The 20,272-nt window shown below is 35.9% G+C and overlaps 1 long non-coding RNA gene across 1 annotated transcript in view; it reads right to left on the bottom strand.

The window, feature by feature from the left end:
• The window catches only part of LOC110595778, a 40,259-nt gene that overhangs the window by 17,134 nt on the left and 2,853 nt on the right, over positions 1-20,272 (bottom strand). Inside the window, exon 2 of the long non-coding RNA XR_002482059.1 lies at positions 5,840-6,010. This is a non-coding gene — a long non-coding RNA (uncharacterized LOC110595778). The remainder of the gene's footprint in view (positions 1-5,839; positions 6,011-20,272) is intronic.

Raw genomic sequence — 20,272 nt, 5'->3', positions numbered from 1 at the left:
TGAATTTCAGGTCTTCCTGAGTCACAATTAATGGGACCCACTACAAAATGGGTCCCACCACAGAAATATCTAGTGCTCTCAGTATTCTGACTAGCAATTTTCACCAACTTTCTCAGTGCTTTGGAAAGTGTTTTACTTGAATTTTTTTTTTGGTGGGTTTTTGTTTAGTTTCTTGACGATGTTAATTAAGACCATTGCAGATATCCATTAAGGATTATTAAGTGACTTAATAGTCCATTATATAAATAGAATTTCACAAAATTTTATTCAAGTGTCTAGAATTATAAATTATATAGGCAGTCTTTATTATTGCTTCTTTATTATAATATGTAGCGATATGGTAAAAACAAATGCTGCAAATTGGAAGTCAATTGTAATTTTAACTCATTGCAAATATTTTCTACCTGAAAATTAAAAATCATTAAAAAATGTTTTTTTCAAGTTTTTGTGTGTTGGTTTTTGGTTGAAAAGCAAATATTTTTGTTTCATTATATTTATTATGATTTCTCTTTCTTCATTACATTGAAAAACTATACTTTAACCTGAGCCCATTTCTCAGTGGAATTCAGTAATTTTGAAACTTATTTAACTATTCCAGTTCCTGCCAGATCACTATAGCCGAGCATGTAAAACATATGGTACTATGTGGCTCTAAAACACTTCCAATTTATTTCCAAATTCCTCAAACAGAAAAGAAGGAATATTTTTTATAGACAAACATTTACTTCTCAGAGGGTACAGAAGTAATAAGGGTTAAATATTGCAGCCTATTTAGAAATCACACCAACTGGCTCTTTTTTTTTTTTTTAAGCAGTACTAGGTTTAATTCTTTTCTGCATTTACTTGCACACAAATAGACTTCCTCCAAGCTGTCAGAAAGCATCAGACTGCCTGATATGCACAGTGCATTTTAAAATCTTTTGAGAAACACAAGGACATTTGCTTCAGGCACTGATTTCACCATCACTATCATAAACAAGTATAAAGCGAGACAATCTTTGGTGTTCAGACCAAAGCCAGAATATAATGATACTTTGAAGATAGTAGGTAGAATTTTAATCATCTGAATTTTTTTGGATCCATGTTTCAAATCATGATATTTTACAGTTGGGCAATCATTTATTTATTGCCTGTGACCATTCATAGATGACCCCAAAGTCAGGGGGTGATTCTCTATCAAGAAGTTCATAACATGCAAACTCTCTTAAGATTTGTCTGTAAATAAATTGCACTGTCAGATGAAAATGTTTTGATCACTAATGTGAAGATGATGTCTTTAATATTTAATAGCAACTTTAATTCTTATGCTCTTAAGAAATACAGTTACAGTATCAATTCCACCTATGAATATCCTGAGTAAATAATAGATGTGGGAAATAGGGAGACTTTCTATGATGTTTTTTGGTTTGTATGCTAATAAAGCCATATTCTTCAAATGATGTGAGAGACAATATCATTAACGACACTAGGACAACTTTATATTTAGTTTTTCCTAACAGCTAATTGAGAGTGAAAACCATATGATTTTTGTCTTCTTGATTCACTGTTATAGACAAATAAAATTCTATTTGAAATTTAATCCAATTGTGCTTTTAAGTTTAAGTCAAATTTAAATGAAGTTTTTCAGGAATTAAAACAAAAAGCAAATATAAAATCCAACTCTGTACCTAGCCAGAAAAATTGAATAAAATTCAGTTAGAAGCTGTGACTAAGCGAATCTAATTGAAATGCAAGGTAAGTAGGTTTCTGAATTCTTGAATTATTGAACAAGTACTGCAAGGTTCTGGAGTTCAAGAGATAGAAGGATATTATCTTTTTTTTTCAGATAGTCCAAGATGCCATCCTGGCAAAAGGAAAATATAGAAAGGTTCTACTTTTAAAGTAAAGGTTTTACTTTTAAAGTAAATGAAATAACCTTTGATTTGTTCACTGCTGTTAAACTGCATACTTCATCTCACCTACTTTTCATTGCAACATTTTCATGTTATCACAACTAGCATTATGTCACCAAGACAAACCAATTTCCTTCATGTAAATGTAAAACAACATGTTTGCTGAAAGATATTTCCATCAATGTCAATGACATACAAGGAAAGTCTCAACCGTCTGCCCTGTCACTTACTTACAGAAAAGGGAAGTCAAATGTTCTTCCACACACAAATTGAATTCTCTGCCCACTCTTTCTTTTAGCTCACTGAATTTGTTCATAAACTCACTATTGGTAGTATCCTACAGCCAGGACATGCAAGCACTTTCATCAGAAATCAATTGGAAAAAAAAAGGCAATAAGAGATGAGATGCTGAATGCTTTTACCAAAAGAGATTCACTCTATTTCTAAGAAAATCTGGCATTAAAAAAACATATTGCCATGTCTTTTACCTGATGATTTGTGTCCCTCTACTTAGTAGTCAGACTTGTAACTGAACCCTCAGAGAGATGTATGGTCTAGTAGAAAGGTAGACTCTAAGGATCTACATTAAAGTCCTCTGCCACCAGCTCACATTTTGATTCTTGTCAAGTTACTCTCCCTGGACCTTAGTCTCCACATCTGTAAAATAAGGGAGTCAGCCTAGATGCTCTAAAAGGCCCTACTCAGTCTTTGAATTCAAAATGAGGCTTGATTCTTTACTGTTGATTTTGTCTTACTTGGTTAAATACAGAGCATTGGATGTTCTTTAAAAAAAAAAAACTAACATGGTTTTCTTTTTTCATCTGCTCAACTTAATAAAATATGTAATAAGGTTTTGTATTTGTGAAGAGGCTAAGAGTAACCCAAAGTGACAGAAAGTCCTCCATAGGTCATATCACTATCTCTTCTTCTTGACCCCTTCTCCCACTATTATTCCAGATCATGGTTTTGATCACACACTCAATTACAAGTTGTTCAATGAAGCATATACCATTCCTTTACAGAGGAGTATCAGAGTATCAGCAAATGTTTCCCACAAAACTCTTAAAAATTCACAAGAAAAAGTACATTAACAGTACTGCTGAAAAAGAAAAATTAAACATTTGCATTTGCCTTCCTTTTTAAATTTTATTTTATTTTATTTATTTATTTTTTATTCTTTTGAGTTGGAGTCTCACTCTGTCACCCAGGCTGGAGTGCAGTGGTATGTTCACAGCCACTGCATCCTCAACCTGCTGGGCTCAGGTGATCCTTCTGCCTGCTTCCGAGTAGCTGGAACAACAGGAATATGCCACCACGCCCAGCTAACTTTTTTTATTTATTTGTTGTAGAGACGAGGACTCGCCATGTTGCTCAGGCTGGTCTCAAACCCCTGAGCTGAGACAATCCTCTTGCTTTCGCCTCCTAATGTGCTGGGATTACAGGCTTGAGCCATTGTGCCCAACTTGTATCTCCCTTTTTTAATAGTCTAAGACTTCTACTCATACCAGAGTGGAGACATGTTTTCTCCTCTAAAGACTATAGTAATGGTGGTGAAACAGAATAGTTAGGACCATATATCAAAACAGTTATTAAAAAATAAAAGCACTCAGCAGGGCTCAGTGGCTCAGCCTTGTAATCCTGCACTTTGGGAGGCTGAGGTGAGTGGATTGCCTGAGCCCGCGGGTTCGCCTGGGCAACTTGGTGAAACTTCATCTTTACAATAAATCGAAAAAAATTAGCCGGGCGTGATAGCGCACACCTGTAGTTCTGGCTACTTGGAAGGCGGAGGCGGAAGGATCGCCGAAGCCCAGCGGGTCGAGGCTGCGGTGGCCGGGAGCAGTCACTGCATTACAGTCTGGGCGACAGAGTGAGACTCCAACTCAAAAAATAAAATAAAATAAAAATAAAAGCACTCTGTACTAGAACTTTTACCCTGCCAGGAAACTATTCAGGTGCTCAGAACTCCCACCTGACCCATAATTTTTCAAACCTCCCTAAACCACCAGAACATTACTTTCATCTGGAAAGCATCTTAAGCCATCATTGTAAGACCTGATGGTGTTAAATGAACATTATAGGCATTTTGTGAACTCACAAGCTATGGAAATCAATAAATGTCTTGCATAGAGAAGTCCTGCAATTGATTTTTCCAGGAGAGAACCCATTTGTAACCTTAGGAAAGGCATAGACACCAAGGAGTTTGTAAGCATGAAGGAGGTTTTTTTTTTTCAATTACAACACAGGGGTGTGGAAAAATGCTGATTGCACTACTAGGTGAGGTGGTACCTCAAAGAAAGAGGGTTTTAGATTGATGTTTTTTAGAAGTGGTTAAAAGGAAAAAATATTGAGAAATTCTAGGCAGTTCCTGCAGTGCTCCAGGGTTTGGAAAAGGAGAGCTCTCCAAAGAACACAGGAAGTGTATTAATAGTGTGTTCCTGAGGGTCTTGAATTTAAATATGTACTATTGCTTTTCTAAGGATAAGGACAGCTAGTAAACTCATTCTCCCCAAATTTTAAGATTTATCCGTAGTTAATCCGTTCACTCAAAAAACAGTTGCAAGCATCATCAAATGCTCAGTACTCTGCTAAGCACCACAGGTGGCAGCTCGATGTAAAGGGCAGTATCAGTGCCCTCCAAAAGATTACAGTCACTTGGAAGGGGGTGTCAAAGGCTATAGACGAATCTCAAATTAAACTCATCCCTCCAAAATCCACTATCTGGCAATAACCTTTCCATACAACTGGAGAATCTTATCTTCAAAGCAGTTATTGCTTTCTCCCTACCACCAAGTGTTCCTTTATCTCCTCCTTACTTTTTATACTTTCTACAAGTTCATTTTCAAAAGTTCTACTTCATTCAAGATATAAATAATATAAAAGCTAAAAATTCTGATAAAATTTTATTTATTTTTATTTTAAATTATCCTGACAATGATGGGGAGAATTATGAATACCCAATAAAATTTTGAATTCCTAGGGGAGAGGGAAGAGGGTTAAAAAATAGAATTCAGAATAGAATATCCCCCCAAAATGCTAGAAAAAACTATTGTGAGAACAAACCTTTCTTGAATGATACTGTTTGTACTGGATAATTTTTACCTTTGTAAAACTTTTCTAAAACTTTATATACCCATCACCTCATGAGGGGTGAGTGTGGATATGGGGCTTTCATTTACTTCATTTAGTTTTGCTTTGTACGTTAACTCTTCCAAAAATAATTTTGAGCTCTCTTTCCCTTAATGTTTGAGGTTGAATGGGCATGCAGATACTAGAAAAGGTTCACCTGTTTCAAAACCTTCATGTGTGCATCTGTTACAATTAATGCAATTTGAAAATGAGCAGAATTTAAGTTAGAACATGGCATACTAAGCTAAATAATTTTGTTAACATTAAACCTCAATAGATTTTGTTCACTTGGAAGAAGTATATACATGGAGAAAACTATCCTTACTCTAGTGCATGAACCTGACCTTGAGTTTGAGTTTTACCTGTGTCCAAGCAACTATAGAGTCCCAAGTTGTTCAAGGCCTTGATTTCACAGCTGTACTCTTTTTAAAACAAACATTATTTTCTCATCTAGTAAGTAAACGTGTTGCACTTGCTTCAAATATTCTACAACTCATTGACCAAAATTACAAGTTCAAAATGGCTCAATTGATTAGATTTCCAAAAGATAAATCTATTTTGGAAAGCTGAAGATACATGCTAGCATTTTCAATTACTATCTGCTTACCTCCAATTGAACTCATTTCTTCCTTCTCTATACTTATGCCAGAGAGAGGAACAGAAGTATACTGATGAGATTTAATGAACAAAAATGATATCACATCTTGCAAATATGTTCAGTCTAATGACGAACTTAGGAGCAGATATGCATCAGTGGATAAACTAAAGCCCCCAAGAATGGGCCGTGGAGCACAGCCTAAAATACAGCTTCAGATACTCACTGGTAAAGTCATTAGAAGTGGATGGATTGACACTATCAACACTCTCAGCACTGTCACAGCTAAAAACTTCATCATCTGATTCCTGCACAGAAGAGCAGGGCGAGGAGCCGTCAACTTCTTCAAACTTCCCCTTTAAAATTCCACTCATAGCTGCAGCACTGTCACATGTACCTGTAACAGGAACGGGAGCATTGGAGCACTGAAATGTTTGACTCCTGATTGCATAGTCAAGGTCTCAAAGTCATTCTGGGGGTCTGTAACTCTTTGAACCACACATACCACATTATCATATCCATGCAGAAATTATTCCTCACATGATGTTCAAAAGCACTGAAAACAATTCTACCCTAATTCATTGTTACTTTCGTTCCCATTCTGACAACAGTGTCTTATAAGGAAAAAGTCAAAATTAAGATGAATAAGTATGCTGCATACAAAAATATGGTTCAGTGTTTTGAAATGTCAAAATAGGAGTCAAATACATTTATTTGATTTGTTCTAGTAAATCGTGTACTGTCATTGACAGAGCCAGAGTTCAAAACAAAATAGATCACTCACTTGCATGCTGTCATACCCAGGGCATACCGATTAGGGTATGTCTATCTTGCTTGAGATTTCTTTTTTTCTCAGGTATAAAGGCATCAACTTTCCTGGGGCTCTTTGTCCATCAAAAATCAAATTGCTTGCTAGGAATGGCTATACCTGCAGAATTTAAATGCCTTATCACGTTCCCTATCAATTCAGCAGTACTACAGGGAATACTTGAGTCCTATGCCAAGGAGACTGGCTGAACAGATTTTATACATGGTAAACCACAGTCCCTAAATCTTCTGCTGGATAAAATATTAATTTAAGTCTCTTCATTCTCTGTATCAACATGGTCAGTGAAAGCCAGTCAGATGGAGCCTGATGCATGTCTTAAAATTTGTAAATGAGTCATTAAATCTCTGAGAATAGCAATTTCTTCATAGGTATATAGAGAAACAGTGAAGGGGATCATGGGTTGCAAACAAATTCCTATAGTGGCAGGTAACCTTGATGAGTAAATTGGGTCAGAGTAATAAAATCATGAAGTCATCTTAGTCTTTTCTTTTGTCTACTGTTATTTGTAACAAGTGTACCAAGAAATACTTCACCTGAAGGAAAATGATAGTATAAACACCATAATAAGTGGCCTCCCAATCAAAGAGAAAGTAGGTAGTAATAGTAAGTAGTGTGAACTGTAGAGAACTAGAGAATGCATGCCCAGGCTAAAGGGTGAGGCTGCTTTCAGGTCCAGGTCATTTTGGCTCCATGCTTTCCCAGTTCCCAGAGTTTACTAACTCTGGCCAATACCTCATTCATAATCAGAATGAGGTTTTATATTTCTATACCATTAGGTTTTATATTTCTCATTTTCTTTTCCTTGTTCATTTTGCTTCCAAAGTTAAAGGAACAATTTTTAGATTACATGGTAATTTAAATTCTCACTTGAACTGGTTCTTTAAGATAGAAAAAAAAAAGGTTTACATCTGTGACTTAGAAGGGTTAACAGACTAGGGAATCAAAACTTTCTCTTCCCTATCCTCTCCACACACTACCTGAAATGCTCTTTACCAGACATGTATCAGCTAGGGAAACAAACTTCTTTTAAAAAGACACCTGCCATCAAACCCCAGCATGGTGGTCCTATCTAAGCCTTTCTGGTAGTAAGGATGAAGTCTAACTAGAGTGACTTTTTTTAAAAAGGTAGTATCCTTGGGACTGGCCCCCCTCCATGTGCCCCTCATTGACTTAATGCTCGTCCTTGATTTGGATAGCTATACTTTCCTGGGACATATTTGTTCCAGATCTTTCTGTCATCTGGCTTTTTCTTTTCCGTATTCTGTCGTTCCTCATATCCCCAGCTGGCAGATGGCTTTGGCTTCTTACAGATCTGTCTCTACCTCATCATAATGTGTCAGCCTCAAACCTGAGCACCAATGACTGTGTGTGTGTGTGTGTGTGTGTGTGTGTGTGTGTTTAAGGGAGTCTAAGTGTCCTCGTTTGGTCACATATGCTATTCTATACAAAAGAATTTTGTCTGCCCTTTGTTTAGGGTCCATTCACTATTTATTCAGTAAACATCTATTGAGCTAATATCATATTCCAGTGACTGTTTTAGATGCAGGGGAGTGATAAAACAGCAACGTAGAAAATAATTTTTTACCTTAATGGTGCTTACTTACTAGGTTATATTGGGGAAAGGTGTAGACAAATAATAAACAGACAAATGAATCAAATATATAATATGTCCTATGAAGATACATGCTATGGAACAAAATAAGTCATTAAGTGATGTGACTAAATGATTGGTGGAGAGAACATTCCATTTTTAACTGGTAGATTAGCTAATGTCGCGGTGAGGAGGTAAGGACATGGAAGGGGTAAGGGAGCCGGCAATTTGAGTGTCTGTGGGGAGAGAAGTTCAGGACAAAAGAATGGTGTGTGCCAGTACCCAAGAGAGGTACAGTAAGTGATGAGGTTAGCACAGGTCTTGGGAGGCAAGACTGTGTAGAGTTTTTACGGACTTTGACTACTTTTCTAAGTGAGTTGGAAAACACTACAGGTTTTAGTAGTATAGTGACAAGATCTGGCTTAGCTTGTCACTTCATAAGATAACAGAGGATCCAAAATAAAGGTAAGCAGATTCAGTGAGAAAAGAGAAAGGTCTAGAATGAGGGAAAATACCTAGGGAAGGAGGGCTGGCGAGGTCAATAGTTTATTTGGGGGCATAGGTAGAAATAATAATTTAGGAAGTCAGACGGGGAGGAAAGGTCAAAGTGCTTCCAAAATCAATTTGGCTACTTAATTTTACCTAGGACCATCTTTGGTCTCTAGATTTACTAATTATTTGATGAGGGCGGAGGCACTTTGCTAGATTTTAAATAGGAATGATTCTGATACTTTGTACCACTTTGTGGTGCTGCTTGGCAAATAAACAATAAAAAAAATAAGCTTTCTTTTATCACTCTAAATAAATAAGTCTTTTACTTAGTAGAGAAAAGGCAATATATGAATGGCAATCATTCTCAAGAAATTATTTGTTGATGGAAAAATGGAGGCATAGAGTTATTAACTGTTTTACCCACTATCCTCCCTAAAGTTACTTATTCAAAGTTTTTAAAAAGTCAAAACACACTACCTGCTACTGCAAAGATTATAAGACTGTGGCTCTGAGTTGGCCCTGTTTGAAAGCCAAGCAATTTCTATCTTAAAACTCACTTGTAGACCTAATGTAACCTTAATTGGCTAGAGAGATTCTCTTTTCTTCAAGTGACTTGTGGCAATTTTAGAAATATTGCAGAAAAGCTCTGAAAGACTGAAAGCTATTGTGGATTTTTTTAAATGTTGAACTTTATATTTATTAGTTATAGAAGACTATTTGGAAATGGTTACACCACAGTGTTGAAATAATTTCTTTATCTGATATGAAATCAGTGTAAATAATTTGTGTCCACTTGTTACATTTGCTCACATTTCCACTTCTAGGCCCTGGAAGCACTAAAGATCTTGCATTAAGTCATCAGAGAAAGATTGAATTGTATGATTAGAAATATGAGTAAATACAATGAGGGGAAAAGAATGTCCCAAAGCCTAGGAGACTCGGACAGGGACAGAGAGAGAGATTCATTCTACTTTGTTTTAGCCAATGTAATTCCACTGTAGCACACTCTGGTTTTATTACCAAAATTGCGATGTTATAATTATTTCCATAGCAACAGAAGCAAGATCATACAGGAAAAGCTAAATTGTGACAGAGATTAAGACATGACTCCCATTCAGCTGTCTGCAGTAATAGGTGGGAAGAGAGGAAAAACTAAAAGAGAAGACAGTTATTATGAATGTCCCCTACTGGGTTCATCGTAGCCACAAAGTCCAGTGAAAGTTATACTAAACAATATTACAAATCACCCTATAATACAGAATATCATTTTTGGCAATACATGGCTGGAAGAAACTGTTAGCAAACAGAAATACGGCTGACTGAATTTTTATTTTCTAGCACCAAGAAAATATATTTGCTGTAAATTTGTTAGAAATTAGGACCTTCCTAAATCCTACTACAAGGTCCCCTAACAAACCTATGATGGTCTAAAAAGATGATACCTTATTAAGTTTCTTATATTATATAATATATATTGTGTATCTATAATAAGGATTCTGTATATTACTGAATATTATTCCTATGTAAAGCAATTCTTTTTGAGAAGCGTATAAAATATAATTTTTGTACTAGTATTTCTAATATGAAAATAGTTACAATTTATATATTTATCGAACAGAATGCTATGGTCTGAATGTTTCTTTCTCCTGAAATTCATATGTTGAAATCCTAACTCCCAAAGTGATGGCATTGGGAGGTGGAGATTTGGGAAAATGATTAAGTCTTGAAAGTGGATTAGCACCCTTATAAGAGACTGCAGAAAAGATCCCCTGTACTGCTATGTGAGGTTACAGCAAAACCGTAGCTGTCTACAAAGCAACCCTCCACCAGACACCGAATCTGTCAGCCCCTTGATCCTGGACATCCATCCTTCAAAACTGAGAGAAATAAATCTCTATTCTTTGTAAACCAGCAGTCTATGGTATTTTATTGTAGCAAACTGAATGGATTAAGACATAGATAATCAGATTTTGAATTAAGATATTCAAAATGACAGTTTGGCAATTTTATATGAATCTATAGACTCAAATGAGTAAAAAGAGATATTAGCATTTAACAATAGCATAGAAAATTATGTCATTCATTATTATGCTCAATTTATGATGTACTGAGAAATAACTAGATTAGCTACTGACTCAGATCACTTAAAGTTTACAAAGATAAAAATCTAAAATTGCCATTTTTTTTTTTTTTTTTTTTTGAGTTGGAGTCTCACTCTGTCGCCCAGACTGGAGTGAAGTGGCCGCTCCCGGCCACCGCAGCCTCGGCCTGCTGGGCTCCAGCGATCCTTCCGTCTCAGCCTTCCAAGTAGCCGGAAGTACAGGCATGCGCCACCACGCCCAGCTGATTTTTTTTTTTTTTTTTTTTTATTGTAGAGATGAGGTCTCGCTGCCCAGGCGGGTCTCGAACCCACGGGCTCAGGCAATTCACTCACCTCAGCCTCCCAAAGGCGCGGGATTACAGGTTGAGCCACAGAGCCCGGCTAAAATTGCCATTTTAAAGGAAGAATGACTATGAATGTTGAGTACATTGACCTTTCTACAAATATAAGTTTTTTTCTAAAAAGAATAGACATCAGAGCTTATATGAACCCTCCCCCCACAAGCCTTATATGTTTGTTGTTATCAGGAAACTTTTACGGAATAAAACATCCAATATTGAGACTTTATGGTTATGGACAAGGACACCTGAATACCCCATCCAAATTCCAAATACACTAAATAATAACCCTCCACAACCGCATATGTATATTTTTTTTTTCTCCTCTCCCGCTCCTAACATTGAGAGGACACTTATTATGTAGCTGAAATACAACCATAGACTTGGGTTGATTATCAGAGGCTAATTGACACAAACTAGAGCAGGATGGAGGGAAATACCCAAAAAAGAAAAGGACATCTTGGGTACTTGAGAGGTCTGGGCTTGATTTTTAACAAGAATTTCGTCATAGAAGAGCAAGAGGTAGAAGAAGCTAGCCTGGGTTGCAGGGCCTATGAAAAGATGCTAGTTCTAAAATTATGAAGTTTGATGTATCTCCTTTTGGGTTGAAAGGTAAATGGGAAGAATTGGTTCAATCTCAACTTGTGGTGACAACTGCATCACTCATTAAAAGCACGTCTATTGATTTGAAATGTAACATCTGAGAGCTTGGAGCTGGAAAAACCTTAGGAGAAAAAAAGCAACCTGCACTCTACAACCTGCACTGTGAATGTGGCCTTCATGTATAAAGAAGCAGTGATGGGTGCTGCAGTAGGGCTTACACTAGGCTCAACATTAGACTTCAAGGGGAGATTTAAAAATATATATACAGAATCCCAGAAAACACCAAGATCAGGAATCACTGGCATGTTAATAATCCAGTTGCTTCTAAACCTGCTTTGATTATTTCCAAAGTAGGATTTGTTGAGCAAATAATTAAATTCATCCAAGTCTGAGTTTCCTCTGTCAAATGGGACTAACAGTAGTTGTTTTTATATTACTAGAATGTGCATTGTAAGTGTTCTCCTAATTTCTATTACCTCCCCTCCAACCACTTGTACATAGTATGTATTTCAGAATGCTGCACATTATAGCTAAACAAAACAAAAATCATACTCTAAAATCTTGACTGAGAGTGTCATCTAGCCAGTTTAGAATAAAGGAAGACTATAAATCAGGACTGAGGGACTATATCATGCTATTTCCACTTGGAGGCACTGAATGCGTAGCAGCACAGAAAACTAGGAAACAAGATACAAAGCCTTCATGTGGAAGATGCCCTTGTTGTTTTGGTAGGTGAGCATGATGGGTGAGTGTGAGGGCACATCCCTGTCTTGCCAAAAGCCAACTTCACACTCTAGGAAGGATGCTGGGACTCCAAAATAAGTCTCCAGAAGTCCAGTTTGACCTACAGCAAACTCCGGGGACAAGTCAGGGTATGGTCCCTCTCTCATCAAGTGACTATGTCTCGCCAAAAGTCTGTCTCACTCCAGGAAGGAGTGTGGATTTACTAACACTATACGGACAATTTTATAGCCTATCATTTCTCCCTTATAACATGAACATGTCCCCTTCTCATTCAATATTTTCCAAAACAATGCATTTTTGTTTTATTTTTTGTTTTTGTGTATAAAACTGCATAGTATTTCATTGAATAGCTTACGCCAGAATATTTAACCCAATCTCTAATGGGACATGCTTCATTTCTTTTGAAGCATTTACCATTAAAAATCACAGTATAATTAACATTTCCTTTTATATATTTTTGTGCATACCTCTGTCAATGTCTTTAGGACGAATTCCTGGAAGTAGAAGTACTGGGCTTCCATATACATTGCCAATTTGACAACCAAAAATGTTCTGCCAATTTATATGTTCTAATGGTGGATTGGGACAGCATTTCATCACACTTTGCCAATTATGTGGCACTGATTTTTTTTTTAATTGTTGTAGAATTTGTTAGCTACTTGTATAAGTAATAATTATAGTTAGCACACATATAGTGCTTACTATGTTCCAGGCACCATTCTAGCACTTTACATATGTAGTATGTAAGGACTTTTTGAAGTAAAAAACCAAAGCAAATAGAGGGCAAGATATGACAGCAAAGAAATGACTTCTAGATTTTTCCTTATAGAGAAGAAATTTAAACAAAACAGAACCATAAGATTGGGCATAAAACTTCTTTGGACAGTAAATATTTTGAAATATAAGTATACATGCTGTTTCGTAGAAGTTTAAAAGTGAAACATAAAGAAGAGAAGAAGGAAGGAAATAAAGAAAATTTGAATACCCTACTCTGAAGAAGAATGAATATGTAATTAATTGAATAATTTTGAAAAAGTTTTTTTATATTGAATACATTGGAATTATTTTTATATTTTAAAAATTGCAAAAAATGAATCATCTTTTAGTCTTTGAGTTAGAAGTTCTTCAGTAGCATAGTAGCTATGTGAGGGGGAATCCTCCCCCCGAGAAAAAAGGAATTATCTTTTGGAGGGAGGGCCTCATGTAGTACATGTTTGGTTGATCAAACGTTCAACCAAAGTTTTGAGGGGAGGTTGTTGGTTTTTTTTTTTTTAGTCAGAGCCATACTCTATCACCCAGGTTGGAGTATAGTGGCATGCTCACAGTCACTGCAGCCTCAACCTTCTGGGTTCCAGCGATTATTCCACCTCCGCCTTCCAAGTAGCTGGAACTACAGGCATGTGCTACCATGCCCAGCTTATTTTTTGATTTATGGTAGAGACGAGGTCTCGCTATGTTGCTCAGGCTAGTAGTCTCAAACCCCTGGGCTCAGGCAATCCTCTCATCTCGGCTTCCCAATGTGCTAGGATTAGAGACTTGAGCCACCGTGCCATGCCCAAAGTTTTTATCTAGAAGTTTTGAGACGGTTGCATTACTATTTGCAGAGGAAATGTCCTGAGTTGTGGCAAACAGACGACTGCTTCTTCCACCACGACAACTGTACCTGTCCACACTGGGCTGAGTGGTCTGCACTTTTTGACCAAAAACAGCATGTTCTCTGTGCCCCATCCTCTCTATTCACCCACTCTCCCCCGAGTGACTTTGTTTTTGTTTACCCAGATGAAAAAGGTCCTCAAAGGGAAATGATTTGCTGATTAAATCAATAAACAGCAGACGCACTAAAAAGCATCAAAATTGATAAGTTCAAAAACTGTTTTGAGCAGTGGAAAAAGCATCTCGATATGTCGTATTGCATCAAACGGAGAGTACTTTAAACGTGACTGAATTTTAAACATGTAAGAATATAAACGTAATTTTTATAAATACATTCCAGGATTTTTTTAAGGGGTCCCCCCTTGTACATTTCTCTTAAAAATGCTTAGTATAGCATATACCAAACATGATCCAAAAGTTTTGTTTGTTTTTTGAGTTAAGGTGTTACTCTGTTGCCCAGGCTAGAGTACAGTGGTACTATAGTGGCTCACGGCAGCTTCGACTTCATGGACTCAGGTGATCCTTCCACAACAACCTACTGAATAGCTGTGACTATAGGCATGCACCACCACGTCCAGCTAATTTTTTGATTTTTTTCTTTTTTTGTAGAGATAAGATCTCTCTCCATATTGCCTAGGCTTGTCCTGAACTTCCAGGGTCAAGCAATCCTTACCTCGTCCTCCCAAAGGGCTAGGATTACAGGCATGAGTGACCGTGCCCAGCCCAAAATTTTTAATAGTTGATTTTTTTGTGATGGGAAGTGTGTTAGTGATCAAGTAATTCTGTACAATTATTGACATTATATACCTTACATGAAGTGTCTCAATATGCATTAGCATAATAGAGGATTGCCAAGAATAGGTCTTGTTTAAATATCCTCCAGATTCTCCTAAGTTTATTTAAACATAAAATATTTTTTCCTTTTTTTTAAAATTACATTTCTCAGAACTATATCCCAATTTGGAAAAATTCTCCTCCAGTTTGATATTTTGAAGGTTCTACCATTGCCACTCTTGAAGGATTTTAGGATTTGTTTCCATGGCTTCATTGTCTCATATAGTACTAACTTTATCAGCGAATGCACAAAGATTTAATTGTAGTTAATATGAAAAAATAGAAAAATCAACCAATCAAGAAGAATCTTTTTTACCCACTAATGAAGAATAATACTTAGGAAGTCATTAAAAACCCTGGAGATTATTTTGTTCCTTTCATTCTTGGCTTATACACAGAAAAGGATGACTAGCAATAATAACTAAAATTGCACACAATGGCTTGCTATGTGCCAAATTCTGCAGTGAAAAATTCTCCACATGCATCTACTAGTCCTTACAATATTGCCCAGGTAGATCAGCAAATTTTACAGCTAGCTGAAGTAACTGGTCCAAATTCACACAGGCAGTAAGATGGCGTGCCTGTCTGCCTGGAAAGTTCATCAGGCAGTCATGAAGTGATGACCTGTACTACCTAAAGAATCAAATAGGTAAGCCGGTCACAATGCCCCATTAGCTCAAAGAATGCATTTCTGAAAACAGGCAATACACCTGCCTGAATCACCTACCAAAGGGATATAAGTATACCACAGAGGAGCCACCATATAAATGAACACATTTATGGCACATCATTAATCACTTTTTTTGCTTCAGACTCCCAATCACCAGGATATTTCATTCTTTATTCTTCTGGTTATTACCTGGTTGCAGTGATATTTACATACCTGGTCCCATATTATCTAATTACTTTTACCTTGAGGCATACTAGTACCCAGTAGAAAGGGCAGATGGACTCTGAGCGTGTGAACATGCACACTTATTTTCTTTGTACCTGGGTCAACATTGTCACTTGCCAGGCATGATGGCTTAGCATTGTCCACCAGGACAAAACATAAATGGCAGAAAGCCGACCCAGTACAGAACAGAAAAGTTTCTGAGCAATTTTTAACTTTAATGAAATGTTGATGAACAACTTCAACTCAAGACAGTAGGGATTTGTTGACAAGAGTATATGTATGAGAGCACTCAGAGACTGGTTAAATATATGTCATTGTATTTTCTTACACAAATATTATTTAACATTTATATTATATATTAATATAGCAATTACAGTTAATGACATTAATTTACAGTTAACACATTGATTTAATATAAGATCATCTGTGTGTGTGTGTGTGTGTGTCAGAGTCAAAGTAGCATTATAATGAAGCCAAAGCAGAGAAGCATGAAATGAGGAATGTTCACAGATAACATCCTCAGTTAATGTGGGAGAGTATAAATGGAGTTTAGACAATAAAAAGTCTGCAAGAGAAAATTTCGTGTGGCTAAATGACATTACATGGCATGAATGTTGTCACCTTGAAGAGCATTAACAGAGAAGTACATGAAAGGAAGAGACTGTTTTTGAATGTAATGAGTGTCTGTCATTGGGTGGGCACAAGAAAAGTCTAAATAACACTCTGAAAAGGTAACTCAATTATTCAGTTAACAAAACAATTTGGGATACATACTATGTAGCAGGCATTGTATTAGGCATTGATACAGAGATGAAGGAAACCCCTTGCCACCAAAAGTTACCATTTAGATAATGAGTACATGAGTATAGAAAGGTCAAAAGTGGCTGTAATAACCACACTAAGAAGCCATGGCAGGAAGCACAGGACATCTGGGCCAATGAGGTCTGGGGCTTCTCTCATTGGCCCTACCTATATGTTATATGAAGACCTCAGAAGATGGATTATAATGGCATCTCTAAGCTCAGTTTTCCATTTGACATTCCGCCCTAGGTGACTTCATTGTGAAAAATAGGAGGATCCACTTGGGGCTCCTTATGAATTTGTATGTCACAGGGAGTAAACGATCTAAATTTTAAGTGTGAGTTTTATGAGCTATGAGAAAGGAATTCAATTAAGCAAAACAAAGATTTTTTTTTATGACTTTTGAAAACCTTTCCCAGAATCTTTCTGCCTTAAAATGCTGACACCATCATAACCAGTATTACCTGAGTAACGATTGATGACAAATATTGATTTTCCGTGGCTAGCCTAACCTGGGGAGAGAAAAGTAAATGAAAATCTTTGTAAATACATTCAGGGCTCCTGTTTAGGAAATTATTTCTTTCACTTATTAAATATATTGTGATATATCCACAACATGACAGCAAATAACTGCATTCACACTTACTAGAAAACAAAAATGAAATGCATTTTTGACCCTTGACTGCAAACTCAAAAAGGCAAGGAGAACGTGACAGTAAGTCAACGCCATTAGGCTCACTGGATACCAGGGACAGGACTGAAGTGGAGAGTTCTGTGCAATTCTAGATCTCTTAGTTGTTATGGATCGGAGACCATCTGGCCACATCATGCTTTTTCACCTCCATCTAAAGTCCTTCTACTATGTTTCCTTTGAGTTGATGATTTATATCCAATATTTAACATGCACATATAACTACATACAACAAAATTACACTGTTGTAGTTTAGCATAAGCAAATGCTTGTTCTCCCACTAAAAACAATCACTATACTCTTTGTGCCTTAATTTTTTCATAGGTAAAATGAGGAGTCCAGGAAGGAATTATCTCTCTAGGCCAGTCCCATGTTTCTGAGGCAATGGAAGACTAAAATTACAAAAGGTAATACATAAAAATTAAATGAGTATTTGCCAAAGAACTTTATAGTAAATATTGCTTAAAGATATAAAAATGTGTATAATAACTACTTTTGCTGGGTGCAGTGGTACAAGCCTATAGCCCTAGACACTGGGGAAGCTGAGGTAGGAAGATCATATGAGCCCAGAGTTTGTCATTATGATCATACCTGCAAATAGCCTACTGCACTCCAGCCTGGCAACATGGGGAGGCTTCATCTCTAAAAAATAATAAATAAATAAAATAAAAATACTTCTGCTGGTGGTTGGTGACTTTTGTTTAAAATAATATTATTTTATAAATGTGCTCATGAGTCAAGAGGAATGGAGAAAGGTGTTGTGTGCACCACCTTTTGTTGTTATATTGGAAGATAATATGTTAAGCTCTTGTTCTAACTAAAATGTAAGGGCTCTTTGGAAATGAATCACAAGGCTACTTATCTACCTTTATGGCCACAAGGCTACAAAAAATCATAAAACTGTTCTCATGTCAAAGTAGTTTCCTTGCTAATTATGATATTTAGAATTAGCATTGCCATTTACCAAAGTCATCAAAATCTTGAATTAAGTGCTTGAAAAGTTATATTGAGTCTGTTTCCTCAGAGAATGCACATTCAACAATTTTCAAGTCAAACTATTTGGTCCATGATAATAACTGAAATCTAAACAATTCACTGAGAAATCAAATGATCTGCCCAACTGATTCACTGAATAAGTGCAATACCCAAATGTGATCATTAACTTGATAATCAAATCCATTCCTAGCTCTCTGACTTACAAAAGGGTAATTAAAAAGTAAAAGTGTTGATTTGAACTAACCCGCTTTTTATGCCTATATAGCCCTGTATTAAACTATCAAGTATTAAATATATATTGAGTCAAAAATAACATCTGATTAATAATACTTTTGAGTTATGGTATACTGTAGCACAAATGTTCATGCAATTTTTTATTTGTCTGGATTATTTTAAGTATATAGCACAATGTGAACATTGTGAAATCAGACCCAAGCTTTTTTACTCTGATGTTATTTCCATTTCCTGTAAATCCCATCCCTGCATTTCTAACAATGTGGGGTTATTTGCCAAAATAGTATATTTTTATTGCAGATGTAAAGTTGTCTACCTGTCTTATAGTGGAGGCTATTAAGTATTTCATTTTCTTTAGCATATTTTGTGAGACTTTAAGAGGTCCATGTAAACTCAAATACAATTCTGGCAAGCTACTTTTAGAAAATAACGAAGAATAAAGCCGTCACTCAATAGACACTACTACCAAACTGTTTTTTAAAATATCTGTAGTTGAGAGTAACCCTATGCAATGCATTATTTATAGGAACTTAACATACATTTCATAATTTCGACTGTGCTTTAAGAAGGAGTTATTTGTACAGGTCACATAATCTATTTACTAGTCTATCTGATTTGTACTTCATATACTCTGTAGTGTCCAGTGCTCACACTGAAAGTGCTGTCACTGAAGTGCTGTGCTCATGTTAATTGACAAAACTAAATACTTCCCACTAACCTAACTCTTTTTGCAAAATAAAGCAAGACATACCAAATTAATTTAACTTTAAATAATGTATTGGCTACAAATTAAATATTTTAACATATAATTTAAGTGTGCTACTTTGCTACACTGCTAACACTAAATCTAATTAGACTGAAGTAATATTATGAAAATAAAATATATGTCAAAAATATTTAAATGAGTTATAAAGAGAAAATAGAGTTAGTAACCTCATCTGAATTATGATAAAAATAGCAGGAAAGCTGTAACAGCTTTATGATGATTTTTCTTCTCAACAAATAGCTGAGAGAGGAAAAAAAATGGTGTTTGTGATGACAGTGCTATCTTTGAAGCACATAATTTTATAATAGAAATGTTTTAAATTGGGAAATCTCCTGGGTTAAAATATGATAATTGTGATTTTTTCCTTGCAATGAAAAGCCACATAAAATGAACATTTATTTTCAAATAGAGCAAAATGTGTCAAATACAGCAAAACATATATACATGCATTTATAATGATTTATATTAAATTTTAAACTACTACCTTAATGTTAAAACAAATAATTTTTAGGTTGTTGGAATATGCACATTTTTATATATTAAATTGCAAAGGTAAGGAAATGACTGCATAACAAAAACATGGTTTAGACATGAGATTTCTAAAATTCTTGTTCTAATGTCAAAATATGCATTTCATGTTCCTCACTATTCATAGCTGGGGCATATATCTCAAGTTTTTCTTTTTGTGATTAAAGCAACTGATACATCAAAAATGTATCTTACTATTTAATACATTAGTGATCACTACAACATAAAGAGAAAAAGGAAAGTACTGTGCAAGGATGACAAAGTTGTATACAGCAAGTTCCATTAAAAACCTACACTTAAATCTTAAAAATGTTTGCACCAAAGGAAAACAAATGGTCTTGTCTGGCCATAGTTCACTGAGCAGCCTTACATGGTTTTCATTTGCCTTGTTTCATCCCCCACTTGGATAGGAACCTCTTAACTGTTTTCTTTCATGCTTTTTTTTTTCTCTCTTACCTCCACTCCACCAGCACGCATATTCTCTCTCTCTCTCTCTCTCTCTCTCTCTCTCTCTCTCTCTCTCTCTCTCTCTTTCTCTCTCTCTCTCTCACTCTCTCTCTCAC

The sequence above is a fragment of the Carlito syrichta genome, unplaced genomic scaffold (assembly GCF_000164805.1).
Source record: "Carlito syrichta isolate Samal-C Ts95f unplaced genomic scaffold, Tarsius_syrichta-2.0.1 Scaffold304334, whole genome shotgun sequence".
NCBI classification, from domain to species: Eukaryota; Metazoa; Chordata; class Mammalia; order Primates; family Tarsiidae; genus Carlito; species Carlito syrichta.
The sequence above is the reverse complement of the archived record's forward strand: the minus strand, read 5'-3'. Positions and strand labels throughout refer to the sequence as shown.